Source organism: Micropterus salmoides, unplaced genomic scaffold, assembly GCF_014851395.1.
Source record: "Micropterus salmoides isolate LMB-PRFRI ecotype aquatic unplaced genomic scaffold, ASM1485139v1 Ms_hic_scaffold_376, whole genome shotgun sequence".
Taxonomy (NCBI): Eukaryota; Metazoa; Chordata; class Actinopteri; order Centrarchiformes; family Centrarchidae; genus Micropterus; species Micropterus salmoides.
In genome coordinates, this window is record NW_024043106.1 from 4,203 (window position 1) to 15,560 (window position 11,358).

At 40.9% G+C, this 11,358-nt stretch overlaps 2 pseudogenes; one reads left to right on the plus strand and one right to left on the minus strand.

The window, feature by feature from the left end:
• Window positions 1–2,538, plus strand: LOC119884892 (annotated as a pseudogene).
• A 1,421-nt stretch (window positions 2,539–3,959) lies between these two features.
• On the minus strand, window positions 3,960–7,332 carry LOC119884893 (annotated as a pseudogene).
• Between the last annotated feature and the right edge of the window lie 4,026 nt (window positions 7,333–11,358).

Sequence of the window (11,358 nt, forward strand, 5' to 3'; positions counted from 1 at the left end):
ATGGTAAAACACCACAGTGCACACAAGTCACCACGAGATTGTATGGTTAAAAATATTCTGTGCAGATACCCACACAATAGTATTACATCAGTAATGCATCTTTATATTTTCATATTTAAATTATTTTATTGTAATATATCCCCTGTTGTTGCCAGTAAATTTCTATAATTTTTAATGTTTTACAGGATGAGCGAAACCAAATTTTGACAGCATTTTATGGATACGGCAAGTGTGGGTTGATGCATACCTCAAATGGAATAAGATGATTACGATGGACTTGATACCATCCGCATACCTAGTAGTTATGTATGGAGACCTGATATAGTCCTATATAACAAGTAGGTCGGACTGGTATTGGGTTAATCATTTAATTATTATCCCTTTTTGTCTCCCGTTGGTCAGTATAAAAGGCACAAGCTGAACATTCCTTGAAGTCATTATTTATAGGATTGTCCAGGCCTCTGTCTGCTTTTTATACACCAGTAATATAACTTTTTATAATAAATCTGACAAGAAAAACATAATAACAAATATTGAAATTTTACAATTAAAATCAGAGGTAACAAGATTCCCAAGAGATGCCTCTGCTGACATTACATAGGTAATGATAACAGCTCATACTACGACCACAAACAAGGTGCTGACACATGCAAACACAAACACACAGATATAAAATGCAGACAAAAATCTGAGGAATGAGTACAACTCTCCTAATGTGTTGTCTTTTCCCTCAGTTGGTATTCTTGTGCCTTTGTATCCCGATCAAGCTTCTTTTTCAAATCATTCTCCACCTACCCAACAAAATTACAACTGCTCTTTAATGATTTATTAAAGGTATCCAAAATTTGCTCTTCATCTATTCGCTCTTGGTATACATGTGAACACCACTGCTCTAATTTCTCTCTGTAGACAAGTTTTCTTTGCCTTTCAGTGCTGATGACCATTTCACTGGCTCCATGGACACCAATGTGGTGATCCGGCATGATGGCCAGATAATGTGGGATTCTCCAGCTATCACCAAGAGCTCCTGCAAAGTGGATGTATCTTTTTTCCCTTTCGATGCTCAGCAGTGCAGGTTCACGTATGGCTCCTGGACCTACAATGGCATCCAGCTGGACATCCTGAATGCCTTGGAGAGTGCTGACCTGGCTGACCTGGTGGAAAATGTGGAGTGGGAGGTGCTGGGTATGCCAGCTAAGAAGAACATCATTCTGTATGGCTGCTGCGCTGACCCTTACCCAGATGTAACCTACACTGAAACTGAAGAGAAGAGCTTCCTTTTATGTCTTTAACTTGCTCATACCATGTGTGATGATCTCTTTCCTGGCTCCACTGGGTTTCTACTTGCCTGCTGACTCTGGAGAAAAGGTGTCTTTGGGTGTCACCGTGATGTTGGCGCTCACTGTCTTTCAACTGTTGGTTGCAGAGATTATGCCACCCTCTGAGAATGTGCCACTTATTGGTAGGGCAATAAAATGGGGTCAAATCCCAACGTGTGTAATGACTGTGTGTTACAACTCTATGTCTTATTGTCTTCCACAGGAAAGTATTACATTGCACGATGACTATGATCACTGCCTCCACTGCCCTGACCATCTTCATCATGAACATACACCACTGTGGCCCAGATGCCAAGCCTGTTCCTAAATGGGCCAAGAAAGTCATTCTGCAGCACATGGCCAGAATGTGTTTTGTTTATGAAGTCGGAGAGAACTGTATGTCACCACCACCAGAGAGACAGGAGCCTCCAACTGTAAATAACACCAACTGCACCATGAATGGTCAGGCAGGACCAGGCATGGAGGATGGCATCTTAAAAATGGAGAGAGGGCAAGAGACTGTGGGCTCCATGATCGCAGAGGAGAGCGAAGACATGGATCAGATGAAGAGTCCGATAGGCTCATTAGGGAAGAACCCTACCAACCACTACAGCACTTGGAAAAACGGCATGTTCATGAGCATGGACTGTGGAGATTCGGGGGTCCGAGGAGATGCAGGAAGGGAGGGTGAGTGATGGAGAGAGAAAAGACAGAGAGATGTCCTGCAGCACCCAAAGCAATGAGAGGCAGCTGCTGCGTAACATTGAATACATAGCCAACTGTTACAGAGATCAGAGGGCCATGCAGAAAAGGACTGGGGAGTGGAAGAAAGTAGCCAAAGTGTTAGACCGCTTCTTTATGTGGATATTTTTCATAATGGTGTTTTTAATGAGCCTTCTCATCATGGGCAAAGCCATCTAACTGCAGAACTTAGAAGTGCATCATGACAGTGTTAATTGGCGTACAAAACACAAAGATTACTACAGGTTAGTATAGGGTTAATTTACGTAAGTACTACATTTCTCCAATAATTTGTTTAATTTCAGATAACATTTTTTCTAAACCTCTTGAAAAAAGTCCATTCTGAAGGCAATATCATCACTCACCCAATTTGATCTCTGATAAACTTCTTGTCTATGGGTTTTGTTGTTGACAACTTGCATTCCTCAACTTTCATCCCAATGCAGTGTGAGATCAATAAATTTTTCTACTGATGGTATTTCCATGATTTTGTACTTGATTTTAAATATATTGATTAGTTTATGTACAGCAACATGTATTTCTTTGTATGTGAAATACTGAGTCAAGGGGTTCAAAAAACCAATATAATGAAGTGACAAATATCTATTGCTGCTTCACAAACTTTATAGACATTGTGTCTCAGAAGCAGAGTAAAATGTGCACAGTCCTAAAACCAATCAATTATTGTACTGGTACAAAAGTACAGTACAAAATGGACGCCGATGAAACAAACACCACAGAAGACAGATGATTAATTTTCTGACCCTGAAGAACACTGAGAGGATTCCAAATACTGTATTTCAGAAACAACTGAAAATGTGGCTTTATTTTACTCATTTAATTTTGGAAAAAAATATACAAATAAACACACTAGTTTGAACACGAGAAGATAATATTTTCAATTTGTATATGTAACAGTCTGGAGAAGGGACATTCAGTGAGAGAATCACACAACTTTACGTAAAAGTCAATATGTTCAGAGATACAGCCAGGCAAGGTTCTGTACATAAAATCAGAATAAGAGACAACAGCATCTCAGTGTAACTCACATGGATTATCTGTTAAATCCCCTGGATCACCGCCATTTGCTTGGCTCTTGATGTGTTTTATCCCTGGGCTTTACGTTGCAAAGTGTGCCATGACTCTTTAATCTAAACCCAAAAGAAAATAGAATACTTAACCTGCAGAACTGTGTTTTGAATCATTTTTGATTTTGAAAATAATATAATTAAGATATGTGTCCTAATATAGCGCCGCTACGTTCACGAGTTCACTCCGGTGAACGAGAGGGTTGAACGAGAGGGTTGCCTCCCTACGCCTTCGGGTAGGGGGGCGGGGCGACTCTGACTGTTGTTTGTGCATATGCACCAAACAGCAGTTCAGAGTATTCGGCCTTCTTGGAGACCCTGAATAGAGTTCTGTATGGGGCTCCAGTAGGGGACTCCGTAGTTCTTCTGGGAGACTTCAAAGTGCATGTGGGCAATGATGGAGATACCTGGAAAGGTGTGATCGGGAGGAACGGGCCCCCTGATCTAAACCTGAGTGGGTGTTTATTGTTAGACTTCTGTGCTAGTCATGGATTGTCTATAACGAACACCATGTTCGAACATAAGGATGACCAGAGCACCCTAGGGCGAAGATCAATGATTGATCGATGATTGATTTTTCAAGGTCTTAGGTGCCTCAAGGGCTGGTAACCCTCGAACACCGTGGTGGACACCGGTAGTCAGGGAAGCCGTCCGACTGAAGAAGGAGGCCTGCCGGGATTTGTTGTCTCTGAGGACTCCGGAGGCGGGTGTGGCGCCTGTAGATACGTGACAAGATAATTTAAAAAGGGTATTACTAATTAAGAGAATACGTTGTGAGGGCTTGCCGACAACGCCACTTAGGAAATGAGCCCTAGGACTCACAGACACACAGGTTCTTAAAACAATCGGGGTTGGAGCAGAGCAGAACAAACCACAGGACCTACAATAAAGGTTAACAATTTATTACAATTAAAAATGTTTATAGTTTAAAACAGCCTTGCTAAAACCCATGTAATGCCCAGATAAAAAACAAAAGCTAAATGAAAGGGGAATATTCCGTGAGTTGGCAGCTCTCAGCACGGCAAACAGTCCCTCTGAGGATTCCTCCGTCCCACAGCCCAGCTTCTCCTCGGGTCGCTCCACCTGTTCTTCAGTCCACGGCTCGCGTTGGTTCCCTATAACAGAGGAAGCACTGGCGAGTAGTGTGCTCACGTCAGTCAATCCGCACCCTATGTCTCCGACCCCGACTCTGCAGCCCTCCTCTGCCTGGTCCCCTGTGCCGCCTAGTTGAAAATACGTAAAAGTGTTACTCACGGTTTCCCCGGGCGACAGTCGTACTGTTCGCCCAGGCCTGAGTAAAAGCATGTTGGCGGACGCTGGCTGCTGCGGTCGTCTGCTGGTGTTGCTCTGGGGTCTGCCCAAATCTTCACGGCGTCTCCTTACAGGCCTCTATAGCGACTGCTCTCCCGGTCGCCCGTTGCTGCGTCGTCTCGGCTGCTGTGCCGGTTCCGTCCAAACAATTACTTCCCCTTAGGTCTCTCGTAGCTACGGTCCTCCTGCTCGGTGCCCCCTGCTCAGCGCCCAATGAGCTGGCCAACATTCCCTACTGCTCTCTCTCTTCTCTAATGCCGTTGCTTCACTTAAAAAAAGAGTCCTGTCCAATCCAAGTGTGGGAGAAGTTTGGAGAAGACATGGAGAAGGTCTGCACCAAAGTGCTTCTGGAGAACTGCCCGCCACCTCAGGAGGGGGAAGAGGGGAACCGTCCAAGCTGTGTACAGTAAGGGTGGGACCCTGTTGACCTCAACTAGGGAGGTAATTGGGTGGTGGAAGGAACTCCTAAATCCGACTGACATGCCCTCTCTAGTAGAGGCAGAGCTGGAGGCTGGTGGAAGTCAATTTGGTAGTCAAACAACTCCACAGTGGTCGTGGTGAGGAGGGGTTGCGGTTCGGTGGGCTTGGGATCTCGTCACTGCTTTTTGCAGATGATGTGGTCCTGATGGCATCATCGGCCCGTGACCTTCAGCTCTCACTGGATCGGTTCGCAGCAGAGTGTGAAGCGGTTGGGATGAGGATTAGCACCTCTAAATCTGAGCCATGGTTCTCAGCAGGAAACTGGTGGTGTACCGTGTGAAGGAGTTCAAGTACCTCGAGGTCTTGTTCACGAGTGAGGTCACCGTTGTGACAAAAAGAGAGCTGAGCCGTAAGGCAAAGCTCTCGATCTACCGGTCAATTTTCGTTCCTACCCTCACTTATCACGGATCCCCCAGTGAGAGCTGGTTAATGTGGTTCGGGAAAGAGAAGTTTGGGGTCTCCTGCTGGAGCTGCTGCCCCCGCAACCCGACCCCAGATAAGGGAATAAAGATGGATAGATGGATGGTCCTGGTCAGCTGGGATTGGCTCCAGCCCCCGCGACCCTGTATGCAGGATAAGCAGTTGACGATGGATGGATGGATATGTTTCCTGTGAAGTTCAGAGGAGGGGCAAATTGTTTTTCAGCCAGAATTAAACTGAGATGCAACTTCATCAGACCACAAAACCTGGTTGACCTTTCATCAAGAGATTATCCAATACCCTGAGGCCTACAAGGACAAATTGCATCCTCACTACAGCAATCAGTGTATTTTCAGTATACTGAGTACGTTTGTGCTTATTAAGTATTATGTTCAGCTAATATTGGAATTGTAGTATTCAAAAGGACATACTTCAAGTCAGTTTTTACTTTTATACGTTTTGGTAGGGTAACAGGTAACAAATTCTCACTTTGAATGTCACTCTAGGCATTTGTCATTTAATGAAAAGAGTAAAATTAACTTAAATTTATAATGTTAATATATATCTGCCAACCATATTAACAGGTAAAAAAACAAAAACAGCTGTTCATTTTGGATATAATGTATGTGTTTGGTATGTTTACAATATATACTTGTATGCACAATATTATATGCACAACAGAGTTCAAGTTTTAAATCCCTACAACAAACAATATAATACAATACAAATACATGAATATTTACCTAATTGTATGCTCATTGAGATTCCTAATTATAGGAAAAGTTTAGGCATGGTCAGTGGAAATTGTGATTTTAGTGCTTTTCATGAACTAACACAATTAGTAACCAAACACAAAACAATGTTCTTGACACAAGATGTTAGTAGAGAGCTTATTGAGGTATAGCACACTGGGGCTATGGAAACTAGAGTAGACACTCATTCTGCAGCCTTCACACTTTATAATGATAATCTGCTTTGTTGATTTAAAAATGTGACTTGCAAATTAGAAGAAGTTTATCCATGGACCAGTTTATCCATAATATTTGGTAACAGAATACAAAGATCTTGTGTTTTCAAACAAATATTTAAGTATAATTAAGTATAAATAGTATGCAGAAGGAACTGCAACTCAAGTAAAAAAAAAATATATTGTTTTAATTGAAACATCCGTTTATTAAAGATCTTTGAGTTCCAGATACAGAAATGCTTCAGAACAGGTGTAACAAGTGAAAAGACAAGTAAGAAACAGAGGACGAAAGGTATTAGGATGGAGTTACTTTTTTCCCCAGATAATTTTATCCCTAAATTACCTTGTTTACAATACAAAAATATAATGACTAGATTTGAATTATCAGGGACCATATAAAATAAAATATGTGCAATCTTCCTTAAATCTGGGTAGACTGTGAAGCAAAGCAATTTACCAGAGCATAATAAGATACAGAACAAAGTGGCTTGCACATGTTTGCAGCGCTCTGAACTTTTTGATTTCTTGATCCAGCAGATGAGAGCTATTCTGAAATAGGTGACAACTTTGCCTCCAATGGAGCAACTAAACAGCAGGACAGCGAAAATTAGTCCATAGATATTGCTACACATCCTCACAAGAAAGCTTGAACAGTGCTGCATTGTCACAATAAGCATTATGTGTAACAGATCTACAGCGGGAAGCTGATCAGAAAGTGTGGCTGTAAAAGGCTTGAACCACAAACTGTGTGTTGAAACCATTCTTTTGAAAGGATGTGAGCCATCAGCTGAAGCAGTAGGACTTTTAGATCATTGACGTTATCTATTAGAACCTTGACAGACAGGTTACAAAAAAGAATGTACATCGGCTGGTGCAAACTCTTTTCAGTGATGATAAGTACAGTAACTCCAACGTTGGAAAAAAGCAGGGGAAAGTAAACAAACAGCAGTTAAAAATAATAATAAGGTAGTAGGAACTGTGGAGATATTTCAAGGCCTTGGATCATTTGGTCATGTTGCTTTCCATTCTGTTTAATTTGATGAGAAACCTAAAAGAGGAAAAATGTTCAAAGCCTTAATGATAGTAATGGGTGGGAAGAAATATACATTGAAACATGGCAAATACGAATACAAAATCATTACATAACAAACATTTCAGAGAGCATAATGGGCACCATACTGTTACTTATTGTGCACTTCATTCTTTATTCCAAAAATACATTAAGTGATGCTTACAATAGTTAATCAGAATAAATGAAAAACATCAATGAATTTAGCTTTGCATGTAAATACACTACTTAGTTTTTTAGAAATAATTAATTTCAGTCTATTTCTCTTGTATAGATACTTAAATTAACTGAGCACAAATTTCTGTTCTGTAAAGGCAGGGACAATAACATGATAAACTTAAGACCTAATACCTCTAACCAGTCAAACCTCTCAAGTACGTATATCAATTATATCATTTTATATCAAATTCAATGAAATGCTATGCAAATACATGTCTGCAAAACAGTCAGGTTTGTCAGTCTTAATTCTTATCTGTATGCATCACAGTTGATGTAATTCTTTAAAGGGGCCTATATGTAGTTTTTCAATGAAATCACTTATTAATAAATCACTTTGTTTTTTTTTGTTTTTTTTTACCAAAGTGTACAGGAAAAAGGCCAAAGAAAGTAATTAGCCGGTCAAAAGGAATTATCAAAGCAACTCAAGGGTTCAGCATGTTCATTTCTCTTGGGTGAGATGATTAGTCTTTCCTAATGTCCTAATGTCCTAACAGCCCTTTTGTATGCATGAACAATGTCCTTGTTCCCAAAGGCCTTGTGCGACCACGTAATTCAATTAGAATTTTTCTATAGGATATATAACAAATATGAAAAGGCTGAACAGTACGTCATATGTTAATATATTGAGCCATTTGACAAATGTTTTAAAACTTTGGATTTTTTTACAAAACATTGCAGATGAATGGAGAGAAAAACACATAAAGCTTTGACAATGTGTGGTACTTTACGTCAACTGAAATAAATCTTTTCAAATGCTTCACATGATAACACACTTGATTAAAGTTAAGGAATCAAATGTTTACAACTTGTAATGTCACATTCAACATCACATGTTAGAGCCTCCATTGGGAGTTATTAAAAACAGTCTCTCATCAACTGAAGGTTTATTAATTGTCCAGGGATTAATTACAATGTGAGACAGTTAATAACACCTCATTTAATTATATCTCAAAGGGGTCCATTGTGCCCAGATGTGTTTTGTCAAAGTAATGAGGCATCTAACTGATGTAACGATGCCTATTTATATTGTATCTAGTTACATAATATTATTGCTGAGCTCTTTAGCTGAGAAGTTGGATTAGAAAATAATAATTTCCAGTAAATTATTGCTGTTGTGTGATGTTTATACAGCCGTTCCAAAGTAATGGAAGACATCTAAAGAAGAGAAGACAAGTTTTCGCTTCTTTAGATGTCTTCCTAGACGCACTGTGGGCCAAAATGTGGCTTTGATATTAGACTTGATAGTCCACCATTAAAATAACAGCCAACTCTATAGATGGATTTATACAATTCCACCTTTAATGTCAAATAAAAGAGGTCCAATGATAGGCCACAGACATTTGGTGCCAAAATTTCTCCATCTGTTGTGATCAACAGTACTAGTTTAAATTGTTCTTTATCTGTTGTTTTTCTTTTTCTTTTTTAACATCTTTAGCCTGTTCCTTATACTGTCGTCACTTTTAATTATCATCACATCCCATCTTGTCTTTTCTTATCATTTTGCTGGTAATGAATTCCGTAATTCTATCAAGTCAGAGATAATCTAATGATTTTAAGATATTAGACATCAACTGTCTCTAGCCGCTGGTAAGCTCGTTATGCTCAAAGATTTCTGTACACTTATCTTCCTGTGCCAGAAACTGGTCCTAGGCAGGTGTGACTTCGCTAAAACCACTATACACTCTTTACTAACAGTCTATGAAAACTCTTGATAAAAAACCAAGGAGCTACAATCATTGTACCATCATTCAAAAATATAATTTATTGACCCATGATAGTTTATTTGTTTAACAGATGTGCCTGATGTATAAATGAATTCATTATCTTGGGCCCCCACCACTTAAACAATGTGTGTCATTCTGCAGGGACAATGCTAGGGTTTGTGATGTACTGTTGTAAATTTAGCTAATTGTACTGCTTTTAATTGTTGTATTATATGGTTTGTATTTTTTTTATATCTTCCTGCCCAGGGACCACAAATGTAAATGACCTATATACTGTAGCTATGTCTGGCTCCTGGCCCCTGTTAAATAAAGATATAGATTTTCCCTGTTTGCAAAATCACTGACAATCAATGGTAGAAATGAACAAAGCTTAATAAACAGAATGCGGTTTTTGTATTGAGAGGCGTCTTTTTTAAATTGTATTATATTGGGAGTGAGCGTTCTGCACGCTGTGTTTTTGAATGAGTGCTCTAAGTGCACAGAGTTGAAAAAAATTCAACTCATGCCCGTCATTCGCGTTTTTTCCCATTGTTCAATCTAATGGATGGAAAGACAGGCCCTCAGTTGTGCTTACAGAAGTTTACAGTTGCTTGGATTGTCCGAAGACTGCAACAGTCTGTCCCCGACTCATCTTAAAATAACCCTTAAACTGACCATTATTAAGACAAATGTTACGGGGTGTGGTGTGTGTGGACAGAGAGGACCCAAATGCTGCACTCAGAGGGAAGGAGGTTTATTGGGGGAAAAAAGGGTGAGAGGGACTGGAGTGGAGGGAGAGGAGGACGTCGGGGAAGTACTGGCACGGGGAACCAAGGAGACAGGGGGTCAGGGAGCCGGGGAACACAGGGGCCGAGGAAGCGAGGCGAGGCGGGGGAACAGGGAGGACGCCGTGAGGGAAGTCCATAGAGGAGTGGGCCAGTGGATGAGCCCAGCCGAACGGAGGACGAGGGTGAGTGTACCTGGGAGGGAAACAGACAGAGAGACAAGGTTAGGGAAGACAAAGACAAGGCACAGGGTAAGTGTGAAAAAACAAGGAACATGGAAGCTGGAAGCTGGAAGCTGGAAGCTGGAAGCTTGAACACTGAAGTGGCACCAGGTATGGAGCAGCGACGATCAAGCAAGGATGGTGTGGAGAACCGGGGTTGAAATACAGGCTGGGATGAGGTTGATTACTGGCAGGTGTGGCAGGCTGACGAGGTGGATGATGGGCTGCAGGTGCAGGTAGTTGGCTGGGCTCAGGAGCAGAGGGAGAGAGAGCACACGGGGGAGAAAACACAAAGAGGCGGGCAGAGAACCAGTAACCAAGGGAAAAAGCAGAAAAACTGATAAAAAGCAGAAAAAAACAGGACACTCACCGTCAGCCGGGCTGCCACCACAACAACAAAGCCCATTTTCTCAACCAAAAAAGGCATTGCTGTGCGCCTTTTTCAAACCTGCAAAGCGCTTTCTGTCTGATCGGGCCTGATTCTTCTTTGTCGTTATATGGCAGTTGGCATTACCGCCACCTACTGGATTAAACAGTGCAAAATATTTACAGTGTCCACCCAAAGTGATTCCATTCACAACTATAGTCCGTCTAGTTATCCCCAGGTTAAGAACCACTGCTGTACAGATACCCTTGCTAAATATTAATCCACTAAAAGTATAAGTCTTCCATTGAAATTTCTAATTCTGTCAAAGTACAGAAGTAGCTGCTTATAAAAATACTTTAGTATCAAAAGTACTATCAGTATTGCCATGTTTGTCAGGGGTTGCTGACATGATAAACAGAATTTAAATATACAGTAGCACACTTTCCTACTTATTAAACAATGGCATTCATTATAAACCAGCCACGGTGTTTAGTCTGTATTGACTTTTATTGTTCAGAAGTGGCTTGCCATTTTACGCCTACAGTCACAGGGGAAAATACCAGGTTTAGGATATAAATAGCAATGAAAATCTGACAATAAGGTAGTCGGATGGATTGAAAGCTGGTCCCTGACCCAAGAGAGCAGCATTCAATTTCTGTGTCAAACAA